Consider the following 27,197-nt stretch of genomic DNA (forward strand, 5'->3'; position numbering starts at 1 on the left):
CTCCTTGATTGGCTGCTGAGCTTTCTGCCAGGATTTTATAGCTTTATGGGAAAGTACAGTATTTAAAACCCCTTTAAATTCATGGGCTACTCCTGCTCCTGAAAAAGCTTCTCTTGACTTCTCAGAAATGCATAACAAGAGTCCATGTTTACTTAAAAACATCTGCTTCATCCTTTTTGCTTTAATGTGAAAGGTGGGGTGATGTTTTCCACGTTTTCCATTGACTGGCCCTGGACGTGTTTAAGGAAAGACTGGATGCAGCAACCAGTGCCATGGTCTAGTTGACATGTTGGTGGTGTTCAGTCAAAGGTTGGACTCAATACATTCAGAGGTCTTTTCCCACCTAAGTGATTCTATGATTCTGTAATTCTACCCTCTCGTCAAACTATGAGATTACTTCTTTGAGGCTAAACCTGGCTCCCCCTCTATCCTGCCACAGCCAATGGAGTTGTGGGGTGAGATGGGGTGAAAAATGGTCATCCCAGAGGAAGGGCTGACATGCCATGGTACTATACACCAGGTCATAGCTACAACTTGGTGTGAACAAAGAGTGGGCAAGAGACTCAGTGCCTGGACCTGTTGTTGGTTTCCCAGATGAGAATAAAAGTGGTATAAAGACCACTAGAAGAAACACAGACACCAGAAATATTCCTTTTGCAATTTTACAGAGAAATGTAGATCATATAGTGCTAGCAAGTGCAAAGAGCTGCTTTTTGTAACACAGACAGGAACAAAAAAGCACATTGAAGTGGTCTACATTTTGTTATATGGTTCTGAAGCACTTCAGTTCTTCTTAAATTCTGTTCTGATATAATTCCAAGTTACAATTGTTGTATTTATTGTTTTTTCAGCTTTTCATTATTCTTTGTTTTCTTTATTCTTTTGTACACCAACCACTTGTCCACCTAGGAGGGAGAGTTTAGTGTGAGTGGAGGGGACAGAAGATACAAGGCTGCTGGCCCACACCACTGGGACTGCAGACCTTGCCCAGGGGCTCTGAAGATGATGGAGCAGCTCTGTGGGGAGTCACCAGCATGGAACCAAGGACATCAGTGTGCCATGTCCTGAGAGAGTGGCACTCCCCCAGCATCTGAATCAGAAATTGATAAAGCTTTGGTCCAGGACAGCACAGCCATTCCTTCTCTGTACCAGAGGATGCTTGGATGATGTTATAGTCGTGATATTCTGAGGAGAAAGAATTGGGTACAGTCTGAGGCCACCCCTGTGTCAGGCACCTGGCACTGCTTCTGGTAAATACTGGTGAACACCTGAGTGGCTACTGATGATAGATGTTTCTGCAGTGTGGTGAATGGACCTACTGAGATTTGTAGAAGCTAAACCTCTGTCAACGAATGAGAATCATCACACCAGACTTTCGAAATATGCTTTTGATGCCTGTTAGCCAGAGGCTGCTACCTTGTACTTATGCACACCAGCAGGCTGAACCTCAGCAGCAATTTTTATGCCACATAAATGCAAGTTTGTTTTTCTAGACCTTTTTAAGAAGGCAAAAATTCACAGCTAAGTCTCCCCCAAACTTAACACTGTACTTGCTAAAGGAACATGGGGTATATGAAAACATAACAGTAAGAAGCTGTTTATACCCTATAATATTATAACTCAGCTTTTGTCATAAATCTCTGTCCTTGATTGCACATACCTCCAGCATGAACTCATGCTCCTTTTGATTTTCCTCTTTATTACCCTCAGCCAACTGAGTGATGTGTGAGTTCCTGTCAGGGTGCTGACTCTATTACAAAGTGCAAAGGTAATTTACATCACGGGGCTGGCAGGGCAACCAATAGCACCGTGCCTGGGAGGTGTGCAGCTCCAACAAGTCTCTCTCTTTTATGGGTAATGGGGAGCAATATTTTTTTAAAAAACAAACGATAAATTTCTGTGCATAGTCAGAGGCAAGTCCTTGGGGTGGGAAAGCAGATTTACACTCAGCCCACTAGTAGCTTCATGAGGAGTCAGCATCTTCATTTGAGTGAAAAGCCCCAAGAGCAGAGCCTGAGCCACCCCCTCACTGTCTGAATTCCTTTGGCTCATCATGGGGGAATCAGAGGAGTGGGGAAAAACAGAAAATTCATGTTTCTTTGTTTAAAAGGTTCACTGTAAACCAAGACTCCCCAGAGTCAGAGCTGCAGTTTTCACACAGCTCCATACCCTGTACTACATGGAAATTTTAATTCAGTTTGGAGATAAACAAACCTTCACTCTATCTGAGTTCAGGCAGGGGCAAAAGCTCACCCAGGGGCATAGCCTGAGTGAAAAGGGTCAATCTTCAGAGGGCCAGGAGGAAGCAAATCCTTTCCGGTGGCTCTCAGTGGATCTTCACAATATCAGTGGAAGCAACTAATTTCAGAGGCCAGTCACCCTACACTCTCTTTATAGCCATTAAGTAGAGATAGGCACCTCAAAAAGTGGTTTAGAAAACCCTATTTAGTCTCTTACTGTGATCAGTGCTTTGAAGAAGCACTTGCCTCTGCCTGTGGGGTATAAATGTTACTCCTACCTGAGACAGGAGCCCACGGACCGCCTGCATGAGCACACCCACCTGCTGCTCTTCATCTGTGCCACTTCAGGACTGGAAAACCCAAACCTCCCTGTGGCTGAGGACACAGGCACAGCATCAACCCCATCCCAGGCTCTCAGACAAACAGGGACGGTAACATGCACTCCAATGTCTGTCAGTTCTGATTCAAAATACTGCAGGATACACCTCAATGCCCCAAATTCTATAAGCACTAGAAAAGTTTCATTTTATGGTGAAAGGCCATTTTCAAAAGCAAACCTGTTCAAGCCTTCTGACAAAACCAATGTTCTGACCCCAAACTTTGCACTCGGAGAAATATGGTATTGTTCTTTTCATACAGATCATAGGGAAGCGAGGAAACTTCCCCACCTGTATATACGTCCCATGGATTTACGTGTGATTATTCTGTTCTACTTTTTAAGAAGTTCAGCAATATAAAAGGCAACATTGATAATTGGGAGCCCTCAAGTCACTTCTGCACCACACAAGGAAAAGGACTTTCCTGCATCCTCTTTAGGTTACTCATGAGCACGCTGTTTTCATGCTCCAATGAGAATGCTTAAATAATTATTGTAAAACATTCATTAGAACAGTTCTTCCTCTGGTGTTTGACAACATTTTAATATTAGAAATATATTTTGAAAATATATTGAAGTCTGATAGATTAAAAAATTGTGTCCATTGCTCAAAGCTATTCAAAACAATCAGCTCCTATTTCAATTATATGTGAGTTGCATGACCAGATAATTTTGTGAAATAGGCTTCAGCACCATTCAGACTCAAATCCCAGTGTTTGTTGAACTTCAGAGGAAACAGTGTGTTAAATTGCAATGGTGGTCATATATCTTTACTTATGGATGTTCTTCACAGCTTCACCAGATGCATTTCCTAGTAGCTTGCATGCAAGACATTTCAATATCATTTCCTCTATTGGCTTTCAGTGCACAGCTTAATTCAAGTACTTCATTAAAGTTTTCTTTTAAGCCAGTAATGTTAGGACTGGGGATCTTTCCATAAAAGTATAATTTTCTGGCCCTTCCTTAGCAGAAATGGAAAAGAATTGTGCTCTGCAACTTGAAGAGAACCTCAGCATTAATACAATAGAAACCTGTGTAGCCTCGCCATATTCTCACACCAAACATTTCTACAGGACTTGTTTTTGCAGCAGTAGCTTAACTCCAAAGACATATAAATCTACCTTGTTTGTAAAACTACTGTAGGGCAATACAACACAGGCCAAACCTTCATTCCACTGACATCCATAAGACTGATAGCAGCAGAAGAAAGCAACACTCCCATATGTTTATCGTATCGTATTTTATGCTGCTGTCATGCTCCACTAGCTTTGCACCAAGCTGAAGTCTGACCTTCATCTTAGTATGAATGTGCAGGGCAGAGTGACTGCATGTAGGCTGCTCTGTTCACCAGCCATCCCTGCGTGTTGCATTATCTCCCTCTGGGGCATGTTCTACATCTGCTTCAAGGGTGTGTTTACACTGGAGTGAGTGTAGTGTGAGCAGACATTCCTGAGTAAGCATTTTAAGGAGTATCTCAGGACTGTTTGCAGCACAGCTGTGACAGCACAGACTTCAGCACAGACTGGGGACTCCTATATCTGCTCAGTTTTAGGGCTAGTCTGCTTGAGCCCAAAACTGCTGGCCAGAACAATCTCTCCAAAGTCCAGGGAACTGTGTTTTAGTAGGTCCACTCATGCCCTTGTTCTCTGATTCTGTGCACAGAACAAGGTGGTGAGATTGCAGAAGACAGAGCAACAACCCATAAGCACATCCAGCATCCCATTATCAGCAGACACCATGTACTAAATATATTTATTAAATATGGAATTCTAGACAGCCAGAAGAAAAATGCATGAACTTATTCCTAGGCTTAAATTGCATAAACTTATTCACTTATTCCTGGGCTGCCTGGACTAGGAGAATGGTCTGTTTGCCTTTAATATTGAGATCAGCCTGAGCTCTCAAGATTAGTATTTGGGAGGGTTGTAATGTTAAAGAAGCACAAGGTCATGCTTGAAAATGGGTTACTTCAGTTTGAATATGATCACCTTATGATTGCTTTGACTGTTGTCCAAGTCCTTTATATTCCCTTGGCACTTGGAGCATCCCCTATTAACCCAGGCAAGCCAGAGTGACATGAACAAAATCAAGCAGATTTCAGTTCAACAAGAAGCAGAGTGCAGACTTAGATCCTAAGCTGACAGAAAGAAAGAGGGTGAGCCCATTTCTGTGCATTTTTCTGCTTTACTCTTAATTTGATGTTCTAGTGAAATAACTTCTGTGTCCTCCTCCCCATAGCTCACAAATTCTTGTGTTTGTTCATTCTCTGTTAACTCAGTGAACTGTGACTGACTGCATCTGTGACAAAGTTTGCATCATTTTTTCTAACCTTCTTATCCATGTTTCAGCAATTGTACACAGGAGAAGACTTCATGTGATAAGGTGTCCCATTTCTTTTCCAACTCTTCTCAAGGTCCAGCCAGGCTTCCCAGACTGAATTCTTGTAGCAGCTATTTGAATTTATGTTGGTTATTCTGAGAACACTGCACAGAAGGCACCAGAGATGATTTGAGGACACTGCTCCTCTAAAGACACTTCCTGAAGGAGAAGTATTGAATGTCTATCCAAGCATTTGCATCAAGTATAACCAAGGCAATCAGTGCCATCGTGATCTTTTAAACATGGTATTAAATTGGACCTGGGACATCTGCAGTCTGATTTGTTGGAGGGTGCCAAATAAGCTGGGGTTTTTTTTCTGAATATCTTGACTTCTTCACCAATGAAGAAACAGGGATAAAAATTATTTCCTCCATAAATATTTTAAATATTTTATTATTCCTCCATTAATTAACAAAGACATCTAAAGAAAAAAAGGAATTATGCTTAATATCTTTATATCCCTTTGATAAGTCTACCTGTGTTCAAAATCTCTTGTACTGGTGGAAATGAAAATTGTTGTGGTTCAAGTGTTTGCATAAATTTTAAGAATCTATATATTCAGAGTTTTTCTATGTTTGTATCTTCATTTTCCTTAGAGAGGAAGATTTCTTTATCTGAACTTTTACTGCTGAACCCTTTGAAAATGGTCTTAATTAGTAACAGTGTGGCTCTGTTGTATGGAGGAGAATTCTGGCTGTAGCTTTAATACTTTTAATAATTTCTTTTAATGTATCATAACAGCTCCAAACAGTAAGCAGCACATTGCTATAGCTGGATATTTATTACACCTACTGTACAAAAGGAACCAAGTCTGTATTATTTTTTTATTCATATATATGTTCCTATAAACCAGATAGCTAAGTGATGTATTTATTTTGGTTTCTAGCCAAGCAGAAATATTTAAACTCTGCTTTTGGAAGCAAGAATTATCTAATCACTCGCTAGCTTTTATAATAAAACATTTATCACGGAACATTAATCCATTAGTACTTATTTTCCATCCCATCCTTTCACTAGCACCTTGCTTTGAACAAGGTTGAGTTTGGCTGTGATTTTTCCTTTTATCATATATCATAGTTACATGATGGGACACACCAACATTGAATTCAGAAAAAAATCTTGCACTTTGCTTGAACTTGGCACCCAGATGTTCTGCTTGTGCTTCCACTGCTAACAAAATAGTGCATGTGTGAGTTCTGAAATAAGTCTTTCATTGTAATGTACCAGAGTTTCGTGGATGTAAGGAGGCATGTGGAAATAGCTAAGAATAATTACCTGCTAAAGAAAAACTTGTGTTTAACTAGCTTTGTTTTTTCACAGCTTCAATTTGCATAGCACATCACCAAACTGCCACACTTAAGCTCTCTGGCATTAAAGGCAAAAATTAAATGCTTCAGGGGAATTTCTACTTTATTTTGTTTTGTTTTGCCAAATTAGAGATGAAAGGTAACCCCTGACTAAAATGTGCAGTCCCTGCCTCTGTGATGACACATCACCTATGTGCCATGTGGCTGATCAAAGGTTGGACTTCCTCGGGTTCTTGCCGGACCTGGATTTTCAAAGCCACTGCTCAGCACAGTGTCAGCTCAGGACCAGAGGGTGACATGTCCTACAGCACAAAGGCAACGAGAGGAAGCACTCAGGGAGCTCCACAGTCTCAGTCTGTTTTCTTCAGCTCCCCCTGGAAAGAGAGAAATAAACAAAGAAAAGGAAGGTGAGAAAGTCATGAAAAAACAGGTAGGAAGGTCCTTGAGGAACAAAAACCAGAATGTGCAACTGAGAAGTCTCTGTTATCTATGGCCTTTGTGTGCAGCTCTTCCAAGCAGCATCTGGATGCCCAGGTGGGTAGGTAGGTATCTCCAGAGATATCTCTGGAGATCACAACAGCTGGAACTCTCCTCCACTCCCCAGAGTGTGTTGGAACCAGGATCTTGGGTTCAGCAAAACTCAGCTGAACCCAAGATCACTCCCCTTTACACATCTCAAACCTTGCACAACATTGATGCCGTGTGCCCCCAGAATGGGTTCTGCAGGCTAGTGTCAAAGAGAAGCTGCTGCATTTGTTTCTCATTTTTATTATGAAATGTTCTATTTGTGAGCCAAAAAACCACCCCTTTTTGTAGCATGCATTACAGAATGTATGAAACATCAGAACCAAATCCTGTGAACTCCGGGTGTAATCTTTACTGCTGGAGTAGATCCTTTGCAACCCACAGGTGTAATAAATACTATGACAAGCTTTTACAGAACAAGAGCCAAACTATTATTAATTGTAGCACTGGAAGACCCTAATTGACTCCGCCTCTCTTTGCAGATTTAACTGAGGCCTGAGTCAAGTGCGGGCTTTAGGCAGGCTGCAACCCAGGAAGGTGAGTGACTTCAGTGACCACAGTGATTTGTGAACCTTGGGTAAGTCAAATAAAATGCACTGGAGAAAATTACTCCTGGGAAACACAGAATAAAGGAGGAGAGGATTTTGAAGACAGTGCATTATTTCATTATTCAGATATAAATTTTCCCTGCTGGTTGTTAATATATAGATGAGAGAATTGTGGTCTCTGTGGTCTCCAGAGGAAAGTGCCTATCACCCTATGAAAGAGCCCCTGGGGTGGCTTGAGGTGTCACAAAGTAACAGAATACAGATAAAGGAGTAGTTTTTGTACATTTCAGACTTTAATCTTTATTAGAAGTCTACCCTATGATTTTGGAAGATAATAAATTTCCATCTTTTCACTGTAAGTTTTTAATCCTCAGATAATTAATGTGCATCCTACACCTGTACTCAGAGAGCTTCTGTGGACGTCAGAAGAAATTTTGTGTGCAAAGGCAGATGCAATGCAGGTTCAAAGAAATCAAGCTAGTCATTGAGCAAAAGTCCCTTAAAATCACTTTAAAAATTACTTTTAGTGTCCAAGCATTTAAAAGAATACAACAATATGATCATGGTTGGAACATGAAAGGTCAACTCCTTAATAAAGTTACATTTTATTATCTTATTACAGTAATTCTTTTCTATTAATTTATGTGGAAGTTTTATCTTTGCAATACAGGACATATATATGCACAAGACTATATCCCTATGGTTCTAAAATAGGCCTATCCTTTCAGATTACTTCTATTTTCAGTATTCTAATGTTTATATTTCAGATACTCTTTATTTTTTTATATATATGATTCACTTTTTTATTATAAAAAAGTTCTTAAGATTCTTTCATCATAGGTAATTCAAAATTATATTAAAAATAGGTGGATTGAATATCCAGATATTACTATTAACAGAAAAAATATTTTCTTTCTTCCCATTGGGAAAACAGTAACTGCCTTCTCAAACAAAGTTATCAGCTGAAGAATCTGAGAATTTCTGTCATTAAAATGGTATTACCTCATTTTTTAAGTTCATTAAGTGCAGGTGTGTGTAAATCATCTGATGGAATTCCCTCAGCACCTACTGAGCCAAAGATTAGTTCAGCACTTGTGTCAAAATGAGTAGCATCAGGGCCACTCTAACTGTTGAAGCTGGGGCTATTCCAGTGGGCTGCTCCAGAAGCCAGGAAGATGTGATGAAGTCAAATTCAAATCACCTTTCCCCTTCTGGAATCAGACTTACTTGTATAAATAACAACATGTAAAATAATATGTTGTGAAATATTATACAATAAATATGAAACAATGGAGTGCAATACAATAAATAGACCTAGCATTGCTGAAGAGTTATGAAACCAGAAACTGAACTTTTTACCAGTTGCTGACACTGAGACACTATTAGGAAAACCTCTTTTGACAAGCTCATCATATCTTTTGATGAGCCTTCTGACCTCTCCATGCTTTGCTGGAGGACATTCCTGTATGATACAGAATGTTTTACCCAATTTGGTGCACAATTGTCCTGAGAGATGCTTACAACATATGAGAGACCATTCAGAGGGACCTGGACAGGTTTGAGGGTTGAGCCCATGTGAACATCATGAAGTTCAACAAGGCCAAGTGCAAGGTCTTGGAGCTGGGTCAGGGCAGTCCCAAGGACAAATACAGGCTGGGTAGAGAATGGATTGAAAGCAGCCGTGGGGAGAAGGACTTGAGAGTGATGGTGGACAAAAAGCTCCATATGACTTGGCAACGCACACTCACAACCCAGAAAGCCAACTCTATGGTCATGGAGATAGGAGAGGTACCTGAGGACTAAAGGAAGGCAAATGTCACCCCACTCTTCAAAAAAGGTAAGGAGGAGAATCCAGGGAACTACCTGTCAGCCAGCCTCACCTCAATCCTTGGAAAGGTGCTGGAACGCCTCATTCTGGAGGCCATCTCTATCCACATGGATGATAAGGTGATCAGGACTAATCCCCATGGATTCACTAAATGTGAAATCACGTTTGACCTATCTGAGTGCCTTCTAAGATGGAACAACTACCTGGATGGATGAAGGGAGAGCAATGGATATTGTCTACCTCAGTTTCAGCAATGCTATCAACACTGACTCTCACAACATCCTCATAGGCAAACTGAGAAGGGCAGTGAGGTGGATTAAGGTGGACTGAGAACAGGCTGAAGAGCAGATCACAGAAGGCCACCATCAGTGGCACAGGGTCCAGCTGGAGGTTTGATACTGGGCCCAGCATTGTTTAACTCTTTCATCAGTTGCTTGGATAAAGGGGCAGAGGCTGCCTCAGCAATTTCCCCAATGACACAAAACCAGGAGGAGTGGCCCATATCTCAGACAGCTGTGCTACACTTCAGAGGGACCATGGCAGGTTGAAGGGGTGGGCAGAGAACAATCTGAAATTCAGGAAAGGTAAGTGCAAGGTACTGCATGTGGGAAATAACTGCAGACACCATTACAGGCTGGGGGCCAACCTGCTGGAAAGCATCTCTGTTAAGGTGACCAAGCACTTGGACAGATTGTCCTGAAAAGCTGTAGAGTCTCCCTCACTGGAGATATTCAAGAACCATCTGGACACAATCCTGTGCCATGTGCTCTGGGATGGCCCTGCTTGAGCAGGAAGGTTGGACCAGATGACCATTGTGGCCCCTCGCAACCTGACCCATTTTGTGATTCTGTGTCCTGGGCTGCATCAAAAGCAGCATGTCTAGCAGGTCAAGGAAACGGATTTTAGCTCCCTACTCTAATCTTGCGAGACCCCACCTGGAGTACAATGCTCAGCTGTGGGGTTCCCAACAGAAGAAGGACATGGACTTGTTGGAGCAAGTCCAGAGGAGCCCACAGGGATGATCAGAGGACTGGAAAACCTCTCCTATGAAGACAGCCTGAGAGAGTTGGGGCTATTTAGCCTGAAGAACAGCAGCCTACAATGGAGCTGGAGAGGGATTTTTTACAAGGGCCTGTTGGGATATGATGGGAGGTACTGGCTTTAAAGTGAAAGAGAGTAGGTTTAGATTAGATGTTAGGAAGTAATTCTTTACTGTGAGGGCGGCGAGGCACCAGAACAGGTTGCCCAGGGAAGCTGTGGATGTCCCATCCCTGGAATTGTTCAAGACCATGTTGAGTGGGGCTTTGAGCAACCTGATCTAGTGGAAGGTGTCCCTGCCCATGGCAGTGGGGTTGGATCTGGGTGATTCTGAAGGTACCTTAAAGCCCAAATGATTCTGTGATACACCTGCACATTGGAGAAACAGATCCCTTTACAGGTGATCTTCACCAAGTACAAAGGGGACACTTATTTATGATCATGCAGGACTGGCCTCCTACTCATCATCTTTATGACAGAGAACATCCTTCCAGGACGTACGAGCATTGTGCCAGACCTCAGTGTCTTCTGAATAACAATTCAAATGCACATATTTGATTAGATTTTTGCACTCGTTAATTAAATACTTACAATAAACTTTACAGAGGGTCAAATGTTTGCAAAAAATAGCCCTTATTATGTTCTTTTTATCATAGGGATGACTAGGGAGGAAAGAAGCACAGATAGTTAAGGTAGTTGTCCAAGAAAATTTAAATATATTTTACTTCTGTGCTTTCCCAGCAACAGGAAAGGTAACTCCTTTGGGATTTATTCTTTATTAGACTACCGAATGTGCCTACAGTCACAGAAAATACTACATAATTTTGTCTGTATGTACTTAAAGACATAACAGGACTTCTTATATGGGGGTATTGTTAAAATATATTAAAAAAATATCTCCACTTGAAAAAAAGCTGCATGGAAAAAACAATCAAAATTGCCTAAGCAATACTATCACATAATTAGATTGCCTGGCATAAGCTTAATACATGAAATGTCCTCAGTTCTCATGCCATTCTCTGTCTTGATTAAGGAAGGAACTAAAAGACCAGACTTTTTCCATTGCTAAATTTTCCATTGTGACATTTGACGTGTTCATGACTGCAGAAGTTCTGTTAATCAATAAATCACTAGACAACTTTGATTAATTAACTAGTCAACAACTCATAAGACAGTTCAGTCAAAACATCTGCATTTCCTTTTGTCCTATGCGATTTTTCAGTGAAATAAAATGTGGCTGTTTCTTTCCCAGACTGTTTGCTTTAAATATTCTATGGTAGAATTATGAATTATTTTTATTTGTGCTTCAGTAGCAACTAACAGCCTCTTCTAAGCTCCAGGCTTAATTTGTGCTAGGTTTTACATGATCCCGTTTTAATAGGCAAAGCTGGGGGTAGAAAGAGATGCAAAGTAATTCCAGGGGTGCTCATCTGTGCCCCCGCACAAGCCCCGAGGCAAAGCCTGCACCAGAGCTGGGGTATGTGGAGCCCTCCCACAGCAGCCTGCCAGCCACGCTGCCTGTCCTGCAAGGAAACACAGAGTGCTCTGCTCTAAGAAAACAGCATTGTTTTCAAAGACAATTTGACAGCGTGATCTTTCCTGTAAAAGGAACCATCCTATTATCCCTCTGGGTGGGATGTCATCCTCCAACAGGATGTCTCCCATGGAGCATCCAACCTGGACTCCAGTGCTGGGTGCTGAATGCTGTCACCCTTCCAAAGTCAGTGCCCAGCCATTCTGCAGGGTGTGTCAGGGTGGTGGAGGATGGCAGCAAGAAATGAAAAGGCACACATGGTAGGTGAGGGCATGTTCTTCTCCGGAGAAACCTAATATTTGGATGTGTCTTGGTCAACAGAAAGCAATTACGACTGTGCACAGGGCCGGGTTGAAAATTCAGTTACACTTGGATGTCACTTGGATGCCTGTCACAGGAAATGGATCCTTGCTTTATTTGAGATTTGATGCTCTGTCTTACCCAGCTGATATTTCCAGACCCCTCCTGATTAAGGGAGCATGGAAAGACTTCCTTCCACTCACAAGCCCAGCAGAGACCTCTGAGCCACCTTTAGTTGCCCATGCACAGAACAGTTCCTATAACCTCTGAATTTAGGACTGCACCATGTTCTGGATTATTTAAAGATGTGAATTGCTGCCTCTACACTTATTTCCTTACAGAGGTTCCAATTCATCTGTTTGTCTCTCCCACTGTTTTCGTCATTGTTCCTCATGATCAGTCCTCTCCTACATTTCCGTTGTTCTCCCTCACAAATTCTTGTTACAAAAGAGGATGAGAAAAACATGAAATGTTGGGATTACTACTAGACAGAAATCCCAGTATTTCAGGCAGATCTGTTGCTGATCTTTTAAATTCTGACAAAGGCATGAGTTTTCCTATCATTTGCCAGAACACATGAGAAGCAAATTGGGGACCAGGGTGTCTTCCCCCAGGACACAAGTAATAACACGGTTTGTGAGTCATTACCCAGAGCACCATTTGAGGCTTTGATTTCAAATACATGATAGCTCAGTTTCCATCTAAAGCAGCCAACAAACAAGCAAACCAGAGAACATTACCCATGATCCTTTATCTTAATACTTTTATTTTTTTTTAACTTGCCTCAGAAACAAAAAACAGAGGCTGCAGAGCAATATATTGAAAAAGTTGAAGCATACCAACCTTTGAAGAATCACATACAAAATACTATTTTAAATCAAAAGTATGTGTGTTGCACTTTGGACCAGGTTGCCAGCTGATGTAAAACAGTTCAGCTCCTTTAATCATATGGGGTTATGCCAATTTACATCAGCTGAGGATCTGTCTAATAATAATATGTGAAGCAGGGCTTCACCACATACTGTACTGAATGTTGGAAAACATCCTGTACTTAAATGCATGCAGCTCTTTAACTTGGAGTATGAGACTGGCCACATTGTTTGACATAAGGGTTAGTTTTCAGATAGTGAAATTTCAGTTGCCAGGTGCCAGAGGCAATTTATCAGACACTCATAAAATAAAGATCAAAAAGCCCATCAGTCTCCCACTGCATCTGGGATCTAGGAAGGAACACTTACAGCCCCTATCCTTTAAACAGCTCTCACTTAAAGAGCTCACTGTTTATAATAACAAGAAAAGGAGAAAGGGGTCAGGTCAAAACCAGCTGAACAGCAGGTGGTGTTATAAAGTTTTTTTTCCACAGTTAAAACTTCTGTGAAATGGTGGTTCAAGTGTACTCACACAAGCCTGTTTTATATTTTTAATTTGTATTTTTAGATAATTTTTGGCAATTAGAATACAAGTCACAGATGACTTGACTTTTTTTCTCTGTTGTTTACTCGAATATGTTACAAAAATAATCCTGAATAATTTCCTTTCATGCTTCTCTTTTGACTGAAAGCCCTTGCTACACACTACTGAACTCAGCTTTTAGATCCAGAACCAAAATTCCTCCAAAGTTCAAAGGGGTTTTGGAGCCATGTTCCCGTTCATAACCAGCTTAGCTGGAATGGTGCAAGATGAGAAGTTTGGATTCAGATCTGAACCATACTATTATTTAATATTTAATGAGCACTCACACGCAGTCTTGGCTGAAGTCAGAGACATGAACCTTGCCCTCTGAAATGTTGCAATGTTGAGGCTCTGGTGTTGCCCTCAGGTCTCCTCTTTGGGTGGAAGAAGTATCTCTCCTCCTCCAAGGAATGTGGGTTTGACTCCATCTCTTATGACTTCATTCCTCAAAGACAAAACAACCAGAGTCTATCAGGCAAGAATTAGCCACACATGTTCAGAGTTGTCATCAAAAAACTCCCATAAGAAACCCCTCAAATGAGATGAATATAACATACGTTGCTATTCCAGAAGAGTCAGTGGGTGTCACATGAAAGCCTCATCACTAGTCAGCAACAGACCATAACAACCTGACAAATTTGAAACACTAATTAAAATATAGCATTATCCCTGAGGACACAGGATCAGAGGAAATATGTCCCTGATGTACTCAAAAAATCCCATAAGTACAGAGCACACGGAGTCCCCAGAGACATTCATGGCACTGAACACAGTGGAGCAGAGGGAATGTAATTCATCTTGACTAATTTTAATCCCTTAATTTAGGTACTTGCTGAGGTTCTAAGCATAGCAAAAGGAAAGAAGAAGGTATCTAAACTAATATCCTAATTTCAGTACAACTCAGATATTCTGCATTATCTGCCAGAGGTGCTTTCCTTCATCAGCCAGTCTTGGGAGCCCTGGCTCCCACATAAAACCCCTAAATATGATCCTTACTACAGTCAATGTGACTGACCTCACTGATAAAAGCATTATTTTCTGCAGTGTGTGCTGTTTGCTCATGCATCCATTCAAAATTGTTCTCCTCTTGTTGCTGTTACCTCCACTGAGTCTGAGTTTCTTCACCACAGCTTTGATTAATGACCAGTTGTTGAGAACAGCGATGTCTCCAAGTTCACAAACACAGTGCTCATCATTTTTCAAAAATGTAAATGTTTGTCAACAGTTACTGCACAGAGGTAATAAAAATCCATGGGAAAGCAGTGGTGTGCCTTGGATACAAAAGGTATGACTATCATTAGTATTATTTGCTGGCGAATGTGACTTTTGTAATAGTGACCACAATATTGTTACCATACATCAGCATTCACAGAGGCTAGTACCCCCTAATTTTCTGACTGCTATCAGCCTTCCCAAACACCTTGTCCCAGAAATCATTTTTCTATTCCAAAGCATGAGTCAGGTCTCCCATCTGCTTTGGACATCCATTCAAAAAAGCTTACTTGGCCTTAATCCCAGTCACTGAATTCTGTGTGGTATCCAGTATAGTGTATGCATTATTTTGAAATGCTGTAATATTGTTATCTTTGCTTTATAACTGTGATTCCTTAGAGCTTTCCTTTGTATTTCCAGCATTCATTTCCCAGGCAGTTTTATAAAAATGTAATGAGGTGCTATTATTAAAGCCTATTAACTTATACAAGCTTGTTGCCCGATGAGAACTCAGTTTTATTTTCCTTAAGCAGCAGGCCAGATTGCAATCAAGCAGTTTCTCCAGTGAGTATCCCAACAAATTCATCACCTTCTTTCTTAGTCTGAGATAATGCCACAGTAGAGACCAGGCCAAAACTTTCCTTTTTCAGAGTTACAGTGAAGATATATTTACTCTTTTCAGACTAATTGGCTGTAGTAAGGAAGTTCTTTCCTTCATTCTGTAGTTCCTTCTCCTGATTTCCAACTTTCATCCCCGAAATAAGACTGAGATATTTATGGACTGTGCTGAGCTCACGGGTTTTAATTAAGATTTCTACATACCTGAATAATTTCTGTAATTTACTTCTTTTAGCAAGACTAGCATTAGGCTTGTGCAGCATGTGTAGGCACAAGACCACACAAAGCAGGAGGCTTTGCATTCCAGGTCATCATCTCCAGGGGCTGAGCACAGCAAGAGCTGCCAAATTGGTTTAGATGGGCCCCAGCTCCGCCTGCAGCTGTCAGGGCCCTCCCACGCACTGACAGAGAGATTTTCCCACCCTCCTCTGACCTCCAGAGTGTGCCTAGTATGGAAACCTGCTGAAAGCACCAAGGTGTTAGGCATGTCTGCTTAAAAGGGCTGGAGGAGGAGAAAGACCTTGCGATGAAAGCACAAGGTTGTCTGGCTTCAGTTCCTAGTCCTGTTGCGCGTTGCTTGTCTGACCTTACCTTTTACTCCCTCTACTATTCTGTTTTGACTTTGTGTTTCATAAAGCATGAGAAGAGAACTTCTAGCTGTGATTCATGGAAAAACACAGCCATCAAAGTGTGCTCAGGTTATTAGTGAATTTTGTGAAGATAGGGCAAAACTTAAAAAAAAAATAAGGGGGGAGGAGTTTTTCAATATAGATTATGGAACACAAAGACCAGATTCATTATAAGATAATGTTATACATTTTAAAAATATTAATAATTCAGCAGCTTGGATATGTGATTCTGCTCTTACTTTTAAAAAGTGATATTTCATGCATACTAGGCTCCTGAATCTCAAAAAACCAACAACTTCTGGCACCCCAAATATGTCACAAGATTCCTTAATTGATCCCCTTGTGAGTGTCCAAAACGTACAGATTTTTGGAGAGCTACTTTTGTTGAACTGGAATTCTTCCTAAATTTTCTTGGCACTCATCTAATGATATCTGAGGTAGTTTAACAAGTATTTCACAAATGCCAGGCCTAAGACAAAATGCTACTTCAATCTTTCTCTATGGATAGGGCATTAATGGGATGGCTGAGCAAGATTTTCATGGCAGACCCTTCAGCAAATGATCCAGATAACAACATATAGCAGGGAAGTCACTTTAAAAGAGGTTTCTACATTTCCTGTGCAGTCAGCTGGGGAAAATGAAGTGTCTTTCAAGTCATCTGCTGAGTCAATCTCCCTAATTTTAGGCACAAGAGAGGGGCAATTGGGATTCCTCTAGAGCAGGCACAGCTTGCTGAGGCAGGTGAAACACACCTTCCATTACCAAAGGAAAGCTGACCTAGTTTTAGTCAGGCCTTTCTATGGCACCAAAGAGAACCACTTCACACAAAAGTCTTTTACATATTTTTTGAACTTACCTCCGCCCATGGATTTCCTTAAATCAGCTAAGAAGACAATACTGAACAGAACAAAGCCTTCAGGGTATCAATTTAGATTTCCCTCTATAAATTTTCTGCATACTAAAGCCAAAAGAGATTATTATGGTCACTTGATCTATTGTGTAATACACCCCCTACATTTGCTTTCTAATATATTTTATTATAATATACTGGCTTTTAAAGCAATCAATTTCTAATTATACACTTTCAAACTCCACATTTCCTTAGCTAAGCTGCTCTAAACTTTCATTAATTATAGTACAGATCAAGTTTCACATGACAATAACTTGGAGGACTATGATTTAAAACAGAACTTGTGAAATTACCACTTCTATGTATGTTGGTGTGCAGCTAGACAGCAAAATATATCCCTCCATATAAAAATTGACATACCTATTTCTGATGTGAGCCCTGTCATTAAATGGAGTCAACTATTCCTTTTTGCTATTCAAAATTTTACCAATTCCTTCCAGTACAACTCAGGTTCAGTTCTTGGCTGCTTCTTTATGCTGGCTCTGTGACTCTCTTAAATCTAGCTTTTCCACTCATTAAAGTCATAGCTAAATTCTCCTTTCCCTCCTGTCCCTCTGCTCCCAAATCCCTTCACCAGCATGTCTGATATGTCTTATCAAGTCAGAAGCAAACTCCTTCCTCACGTCAACCAAAGCTGTGGAATACGGTTCCCACCTACCTCTGCATCCTTCCCCCTGCCCATTCCCACGCTCTCTCTCCAAGCACCTCCCAAGCCTCCAGTCTATCTGCTCCAGTTGGCTCTTTTCCTGCTCTCTGTGGTCCTCAGGAGCTGCCAGCTGGCCTGCTCTTCCTTCTTCCTCAGAAAATTAGATACTTTTGCTCTCCCCACTACCTAATGCGGAGTCAGGTTCATGTAACCCCATCTTCAAAAGGAGAGCTCTAAACTCATCTTTTTTCTCTTGCCTTGCTGTTGACACCATTTCTGGGGCCAGCCTCCAGTAAAAGGAAACCAAAAAGTTGTGTACAGTTCTTAGTAAAGGTATAATGAGCTGGCTTGTGAACATCAGCTGCTGGATGGAATCTAAGTTCCTTGATGGTTTTATGAGCATGTCACCAAACACTGATTTGCCTGCAGTTCCAAGTCTTCATTGTTTGTGAAGCATCTTTGTTGCATGCAAAGATGGTGAGAAAACAATCCAGAGCTGTCACTAAAAAAATAAGAATTTGCTAAAATTGATGCCAGAAAAGTATTTAATTTATAAAAGCAAAAAAAGTTCTCTTTCTCCCTTCAGTATTTAAAATCACAACTGGCCAGGCAGTTTTGTTGCAATGTCTTGGGTAGCCACTGATGTTTCTTTTTGGAGTGTTAATACCTAGTTTACAAATTGCCAAGTGTTGAACTACTAATGATAGGATTATTTAATGTTTCTAGACAAAGGGAATTACTTTTCTCATATGTTATGAGAACTAATCATCATGGGAACAAAAGGAAAAGTTGGCTACTGAACCAGAGGAACTAAGAGATCCATTACTTTCCTGGAAATGTTTCCTTTTAGTTGGCTAATGTGCATTATGAGCTAATGATAATGCTGCACATGACTGCATGGAAGGGATGACCTTTTTCTGTCTATTCTGTGAGAGGACAGACATAATCTATCTCCATTTCAGACAGCACACAGCACATTAGTATGTTTTAGTGTCTATTTACACTAGAGCTGGGTGCTAGGACAGCTCAGTAATTTCCAAGTCACAGATGGTTCATGTCTGGGCCATTCCACATACAGCCTGCACCCATTTATATGGACATACCCACACATGAAAAGCTCATTTCTTTGAATATCTTTCTCATCCTTTTTGATTATCTAGCAGGAAAGTTGTTGTCTTAGAAGACACATTTTCAAGCTTCCTTCTGGGAGTGAACTTGATTTCAGTTTGCAGATGAAAATGAAAAGAAATAATATCCATTTCCCTCTGTGCCTTTCTCCCAAATGGTGTTCTGAACCTGGGTTGCTTTTATTTCCTCTGTTCTGACAGAGGTGGCTTATTTTTACTCTTCCCAGCTTCATCTTCATGCTCAGCATTTTTTGTCCTCAATCTGTGGGAAAAAGTTACCTCATTCTAGAAGTGTGTCCTCTTCCTTCTTTCATTCCCTCCCTCCACAAGCACAAAAAGAGAAGAGGAGAAATATCTGGTAACAACACAAGACAGGATTGGAAGATTGCTGTATGAATGTCACCATGTCCTGTAAGGCCTGAATGATATTATATATCCTGCAGAGGAAAGTACCTGGCCAAAAGAATTTTTACATCCTCATGCCTCCTAGTTTGAAACATTGTTCCTTTTCAGAGAAAGGAAGGTTTTTCTTTTTTTCTTATGTACTTAAAAATTATTGTGGTGCTGTAATTCCCCCCTCAGCACAAAAATCTCACTAATGTATTGTCACATAGACCCTTCTGATGTTTGAAAATTTACTTTGTTTTTCAGGCTGCTAATCATCTTTTACAGCAGGATCTATGAAATCTGAGGCTGAAGTAGAATACATGTTTCACAAAGAAACGTATTTTAGAGACAGCATTATGCAGGAGGATAATTAAATAGGGCTCCTGAATTCCTCTGTGTGTGGAGCAGGGCTGCACATGTCTTTACTGCCAGAAAATATCTAAGATGAAGCATGGGACAGTTAGTTTTTAGGTTATGCCAAATTCTGTATAGAAAGAAGAGATATAGGTTAGGTACTATGTGAAAAGCTGAAGGCTGTAGTCTCTGGTTTGGTCCCTGATTTAAAGCAGTCGATTTTTTTCTGGAAAACACAGAAAGAAATTTTTATTATGCTTGTTGATTGACTGCCTCTGGCCCAAGACAGTAAATGAAGCACAGTTACTCTTGGATTATACCCAGTTTCACCATTACTGATTGATCTTCCAAAGAGAAATCAGCACGAAAGGCTCATTGCCTGCTACTGCTTGGCAGAGAGGAGGCAGCAGTGTCAGGATGGGACCACTGTGTCAGGAAGGCAAAACCAGACTTCTGAGAACAATTCAGATTTAATGTCAGTTTTGTAATTCACCTGTGGAGTTACATCCTTTACAGCTGGGAAGGCTTCATTAAATACCAGGCATTGTTTAAAAATAAGTTTGCCAAGCTTTTTTTTGTTTTGTTTTTCTTTGAAGTCTAAAGCCAGCAAAGAAACTGCTTTCTAGACAACAGAGATAGCTTAACTTCAACAAATGTACTAATGCTGATAGTGTTGAAGAAGAAACACATCTCTGACAAGGACTGAGCAGAGGCTGCACAGCAGATAAGGATTTTTTTTTTTTTTTAAATGAAGCCAGTGGAAAATGGAATAAAGATAAAAAGACTTTATAGTTGGGGGGGGGGGGGGGTGCGGAGCAGGTTCCAAGTGACAAAAATCTTCTGGATTAATACAAAATCAACTGGACTGCCTCATTAAGGAACAAAGTTATCTTGAGACTTGTTTATCAAACAAAATATTCTAAGAATCTGTTTTAATTAAGAACATTACTTCTATCTTTTACTAAGTGCAATCTCCTATTTGGCACAGCTTTAGTAACAAGTGGCAGATATTTAAACAAATGGGATTTTAGCCATGGAAGAGCGGCGGTATCTATCCATTTGGTTTGTTTAGAGTCCATTCACACCTTGACTGATATCTATAGGTCTTTCAGAGATGTAGTAAGGCAAATGCATGCTTTGCTTTGTGTTGTTGGGTCTCTCGTACATAGGAGTGGGTTGATATTGCTGGGCATCAGCAGAAGCCTGATTACACAATGCCACTCTCTCCCCCTTCTGGCAGGAAGAGCAAGGCAGGACACAGCCCCAGCAGTGATGAACAGCTGCAGAATTGTCCCTTCTTGTATGACACAAATCACAGCTGCTGTGTTGTTAAGGAGATCATTCCTTTTAATTCTTCCTTCTTTTTCTCCCTTTAACTTCCTTCGCCTCGCAGGTATGTTTGTCCCAGCCAGGCACACCTGGAGAGTCCCTTGTGTCTTTCCACCTTTGCAGTGTGGGAGAAAAAGAGTCCTGGAGTTCTGTACTTCAGAAAGGCAGAGATTTAGCAGTGCCATTCAAAGCACACATCCTCATTTAAAGCAGCTACCTAGTTACTTCAGTAGTTAAACTTCAAATGCTGTTTTGGAGAAAAGCGTGGGAACTGAGATTTGCTACATGTGCCCCAAAGGAGAATTTGTCTGGTTTTAGATTGTGAAATACTCCAGCTTCTGGTATTGTTGTTCCTTTTCATTTCTCAAAGTAAACACATATTGCTACTCTGATGTGTCTGGTCCTTCAAATGTTAACACACAAGAGTAAACTTTTATGGTTTCACAGATCAAAGGGTTGTACAAAATTAAGAACATGCATAAAGTGTTTGCAAGATCAGGAATGCAATCTACTGTGCCCAAAATAAAAATTCAGAGAAATTAGAGAAAACTTTGCAGAGATTTTTCTACATCTTGAGTTCAAATGAATACATCAGAATGGCCTGAAGCTGAGTACAAAACCTTGGAGTTTCAATCTGCTTCATGAAATATCTATCTAAGGCAAAGAACAAACAACTTACAGAAAATAAAATTCTGGTTCTGGCTCTGCAAACTAAATGCATGTGCTTAACTTTATGAACAAAACTTTTGATGATTGTGGGTTTACTCTATAATGGTTTGTCACACACTGGATCTGTGTGACTTTTTAATGGCTTGACATGCTTAGATGTACTTTTGTTTGCAGAGCACTGAAAGGAATCCATGGTCTCATATGTCTAAGTTTAGCTTTCATTTCAGGGGATTTTTTATATACCTGGATTTTGTTGAGCAATCCATAATATAAAAAGTTCTTCCCTGCAGTTGCAAAACACAGCTTCTCCAACACTAGCTGCTGTACTTCACATGCATATAATTTTGCTATCAGCTGCTTATTGACTTAAAAAATGTTTGATTTCTCTCTCTCTCTCCTACTTAGCAAGATTAAAGGCTTAGATGTTCTGTTATACCATACCATATGTTAAGAGGAAAAACTAATTTTGGCTGCCTACAACATTCCAAGCCCTATTTAAATAATATTAGTTAAAAGCTCAACTTGTATAAATGCTTAAATCTGCAGATGGAAAGCTTTGATTAACAAAGTCCTTTAAGGACCAAAATCTGCAATTTACTGCTTTGAAAAGTCTGCCATGCTCCAGGGAGATGTACTGTTTCTTGGTGGAGCCCTGGCAGCACTCACTGAGGTATTCACAGGATCTGTTCACACCCACTGAATTTCACTTAGGAAAAAGTCTGTGGAACTCCCCTAACCACATCATTATGATGGTTGAAAAGCTCCAAATTAAAGCAAATTTCTACTTTTCTCTTGCTTAGCTCACTGAAAACTACACGTAAATGCTTGAGTTTTTTTCCTGTATTCTGTTCCCCTTGCTGTTAAACAAGGCCTGAATGAGGGTTTGCTTTCTGGTGGGTAAGTATCACACCATGCAAGCACAGGGTGGAGAGTGAGCAGAACTGCTGACATCAGCCTTCTGCCAAAAGCTCATGAGATTACACAAATCAGCCCTGGGATAAGATGCTGAGGGGAGATGATCACAACCTCATCAATTGGAAAAGTTCAATAACTTTTTACTGTGCATTCTCAGACAGCTGCTAGGATTAAACTTATAGGCACTAAATTAAGGATTTATGGTTCTCTGATGGGGGCAGATTCAGTAAATCTCCATTCTTACAGAATTTGGGGGCCATGGATTGCTGGAGTAGGCAAGGAGAATCAACTTCTGAGTTCAGTGAGTGGCTGTGTTTCAATCTCAAATGTCAGCTTGTTGTTTGAAGAAATTAGAAAAATATTTTTTCCATCCTGATGAACAACTTCAAGAGTTTTTCTGTTTATTTCTCGTTTTCTGTTTAGCTAGTGGATTGTTGTTTTTGATTGCTTGGCTTGGTGCATTTCTTCTCTCTCTGTGACATTGCACATTGGAAACCTTGGGACAGAACAGCACTCTGAGAGGATACAAAGAATTCCCTTGGCCAGCTGGGCTTTCTGCATTAAGGTTAAGGCATAGATCAAATGATATAACCATCCTCTCTAGGACTGAATGTAGTGAAATATATAGATATAAATTCACATATATTTGCACTTAAATTATAAATATAATGCCATTAAACTCAGTTGTTTGAACTGGTACCATTTAAAAACAGGAAAGAAAAGATAAAAACCTATGTTCTTTATAGCTCACCCTTCTTTTTATGCCATGAAGTCATCATGCTTTGCTTAAGTACCCCTCTTTCTATACAGGTTTACTTGCTAATCCTTCCATATCTTCACTAGATGCTGGATCTGTTCTGCTGCATGACCGATCCACATCTCTCTCATTTATATGTATCTTAGCTACGGGTAGATCACCTCAACAATCACAGAAAGACCATTAGTTTCTCTGAAGTTCCTTCAGTCTTTCACTAGAAGTCAATCTAAAGTGTTACTGCAGCATAAACACATCCTTATGGACTTTTCTTTTAAAACTTGCATCTTGGTTGCAGTTACTTCTGAGGGTAAGCAGTAGCCAATTGAGTTTTAATGTGGCACTGTAAATATATGTGTTCCACAATGGCTTGTAAGCACAAAGCACTCCAGCTGATGAACTACATCAGACCATACATCTGGCAAGCATCAAGAAGATATTAAACCTGCTTGCCTTGAAGAGAACACCACCAGCAAAGTCTGATTGTAGTAGGAATTCATACAAATATGTATTTCCATTTTGGTATGTGAATTATACAGTGTATAAATGTCTTCCAGGCTTGTCCCAGCCCCATGTGGTGGATGACCCTTCAGATCCCACCTGTTGGGACCAGTCCCTTTGTATACTTCACTGTATAGCCAGTAAGTCACCATCAGGCTTTTCATCATGCTGCCTCAGATGGTTCCTAAGAAGATGGAAGACATGTTGGTCAGAGAATATACATATTATTGGCCAATCCTGGGAATTACCTTTACAATTAACAGACACAACTACAGATTCTGGTTTCCTAAGGAAAAAATCACTGGGGACTACTGTAGATTAGAGAGACAGTCATGCCTTGCATCACACATTAGCATTATATGATACGTTCAACAAGTATACCCAGTTGGATTTTGTTTGAAATATCTCCATGTAATACTTTTCTGTTTTCTTATAGGTATTGATACAGATTTAGGCACCTTTTAAAATTTTTTTTTAATTAGTTGGATATGCTGTTTTTTGAATGATCTTCAAAAATACCAGTGACTTTTCTTCACATGTAGATTAATAATTTTAAAAGACCATATTTTCCTCAAATTTATACCTTAACTATTTATTATTGGATGTATTGTCAATTGATTATTTATCAATTGCTTTTACAGAATTTTTACAAATTCTTAATTCCTGATCCTCTAAATGTACCGCTTGGCTTGGTAATTGATGTTTTCTTTAATCTAAAAGAAATGAAAGACATTTGCAGTGATGTGATTGTAACTGTGCTGGAATAACAGTGCCAAGTGAAAAAACACTTCTGGAATCTCAAAATATCTCCATATTTCAGACATCTAGATGTGTTGTATTCCCAAAAGAATTAATCATTTAAGGAGCCAAAGCCCTGTCTCATTCAGCTGGGCGTGATGTGCACAGCAGAGGCTGACCAGAAGAGGTTCAGCATTACTGCAGCAGTGGATGTTGTTAACAGAAGAGAAAAGCTGGAAAGGGGATTGGTACTACTTCTCATGGGAAATTCTTATGTGTTTCCTTCCAAAGCCCAGATGTGCATGTTCTATGGTGCCTCAGAGGGATATTTCTACACTGCTCACATCCACTGATGCTTTATTTGAAAGGTCCAAACAGGACTGGATTCTTTCTGTCTAGGGAGAAGCTTCTCCCAAGGGAAGAAGCACCAGAGGCACAGGTTGGTTTTATGCTGAGTTCTTTCTTTACATATGGCAAAGATACAGATTATCTAACAAAAGTCTATTATGATATGTCAAAATCATAGGATTATCTCAGGCTGGGCTGTTAGGATATACTAGGCTGATCTGTATCAGTATCATTTTAACTTGGTGCCAATTTTAGAGGTGTTTTAGACTCTGAAAATGAGACACAGGATGGGGGATAGAAAAACAATTTGAGAACAAAGACAGGGGGGTTTAAGGGAGTAAAATGCAAACAATAGCAAAACAGATATTCCTGGTGATAAAAAAAAAAAAAAAAAAAAAAAAAAAAAAAAAAAAAAAAAAATCTTTGGAAACCAGTCATTCTTACTGCAAAGTATGTGCAAGAAGGAGAACCTGAGTGGTTCCACTTCATCTGTACCTCCCACTGTTTTCATCACTGTAGCTCATGATGAGCCCTCTCCTCCATCCCTGTCAGTCTCCCTCACAGACCCCTATGATCTTTCCTCCTCTTATGGTTTTGTGCTTTTAAATTGCTCTAAGTCTGCCAGTAAAAGCAAATGTCTAAATATATAACCGATACACCCGTTCACCTTGGGATGAATGTTTTATTGGTTTGGATGTCATCATATTCCTCACAATCACACGTTCCTCCCTCCAGTACATATGGAAAGCAGCTGTATCATATGGGCACTGCTCTTACACTTTAAACCTGGGAGACTCAGAAGTTCAAAATTAAAACAACAAAATAATAACTCTGACCTTTTCTTAGCAAGCCCTATTGCAGAAGTGAAGAAGGTCAACTAGAAAGCAGAAACTGAGAAAGGAATAGTAGTTCTCCTGTCTTCAGAAGATGCTATTCCAAAGGAGAAATAGCACTGTTACTCCATATCTGTGTGCAAAAGTTCTCCAAAAAAGAAAACAAAAGGCCCAAGTTTCTGATTCCATCTTCTTCAATTTTATTGAAGAAACAGGAGTGAATATTTGCATCTGGAATAATCAGACAGATGTGGCAGAGTGCTCTAAAAATAACATTCAGTGTTTAATTAGAACTTTTCATCCAGATACCTTAAAGCCATTTATAGGGGTGGATAAGGTCTATTGTTCCCACTTCACAAGACAGAAGATTCAAGATTCTGTTAACTCACCTGCCCAAAGATAGCCCTTATTTTCACCTAAGGGACAGGACCAGATTAATGACAATCCAAGAAGCTGAATCCTGTTCTTCCATTCACTCATTCTATTGTATTTCCCACAGCACATTTCACAGTAGGTGATGGGGGAGAGGCCATGGGATCTTCCAGGATGCCCTCATGCCATGCACACCCAGCCTGGCCCTGTAGGCTAATAATGCCCCACAAATTGGGGCATGGGTGAATAAACAGAGAACTGCTGAACACTTAGTCTACAGATTTAAATCATTAAATCACATGATCACCTAAACTTTGTCCTTTAAAGTCCACAAGCAGACACAGCCAAAATTGCAGAGAATGTAGTTTGAATCAAAGCCTTTGAATATTGCAAGCTCTTGGCATGAATTGCTCAGTGCAGCAGGAAATCCTCTCACCCAGCAGTGCAGAGCACTGGTCCCTGGTTGCAAAGAGCCTCCCACTCACATGGCCATCAGGACAGAAACCTTTCAGCATGACTGCACAGCACATAGCAATCAGCCAATGCTATATTTAGACTGAGATGTTTTCTTTCACTCCAGCTGCATTGAGAGACTGGAAATTGCATTGCATACAAGACCCAGAATTAGCTCCTTGACTTCATTCGCTCCACTAACACACCACTTGCTTTCTCCTTCCCTTCTGATGTCCTGACTTTAGTGAGCCACAACAAAAGACCTTTTCTGTAGTTGAAATGGGACTGTGGTGGGTGCATAATTTCTTGACGCATCTATCCACTCATGTTGCATAATTATTGACACATTCACTTTTACTGACAGCTTTTTTTCTCTTTTTCCTTTTTAAACTTAGTATCTGCCAGTTCCAAGTTACTACAACTCCTGTTTACAGCAGTGCCTTGCTCTAAACCTGCATTTATTTTTTTCTCACGTAAGGCATAATTCACTCATTTTCCCTATGTAGTTTCAGTTAATAGAAAAAAGTCCTCCCAAGATACAAAAGACAGAGTATCAGGCAGAAAGAGTAATGACTGTCACTTTTCAGGATAAACACAGAAACAATCAGAATATTTTCTCTCTTCCCAAAGCTTCCCTGCTACCATTTCCAATGGGGCTGTTTATGGCAGTCTACAACACTCATTATTAAGAAAGTAATAGATGCTCTTCTAATTCTCAGGACCACAGGATACGCTGCAGCTGAGCTGCTTGCTCTGCTGGGCACATCGGTGCTGTTTATCACTTCATATTATTTGTCTTGCTATTGCACCATCAATCTCCTTGTGTCAAAAGCTCTTGGTAGAGAACCCAAATAGACCTTCAGTTACAAGTTTGG

At 40.2% G+C, this 27,197-nt stretch overlaps 1 long non-coding RNA gene across 2 annotated transcripts in view; it reads left to right on the plus strand.

Annotated features, from left to right (window-relative positions):
- LOC134565138 (uncharacterized) overlaps positions 1–27,197 on the plus strand; it is a 77,221-nt gene that overhangs the window by 35,087 nt on the left and 14,937 nt on the right. The window contains exons 3-4 of one of the 2 annotated variants that reach the window (XR_010083786.1): positions 910–7,404; positions 7,750–8,201. This is a non-coding gene — a long non-coding RNA (uncharacterized LOC134565138). Of the gene's footprint in view, positions 1–909; positions 7,405–7,749; positions 8,202–27,197 lie in introns of those variants that run through there. The other variant, XR_010083785.1, reaches the window with a different exon arrangement.

The sequence above is a fragment of the Prinia subflava genome, chromosome 2 (assembly GCF_021018805.1).
Source record: "Prinia subflava isolate CZ2003 ecotype Zambia chromosome 2, Cam_Psub_1.2, whole genome shotgun sequence".
In the NCBI taxonomy this organism is placed as follows: domain Eukaryota; kingdom Metazoa; phylum Chordata; class Aves; order Passeriformes; family Cisticolidae; genus Prinia; species Prinia subflava.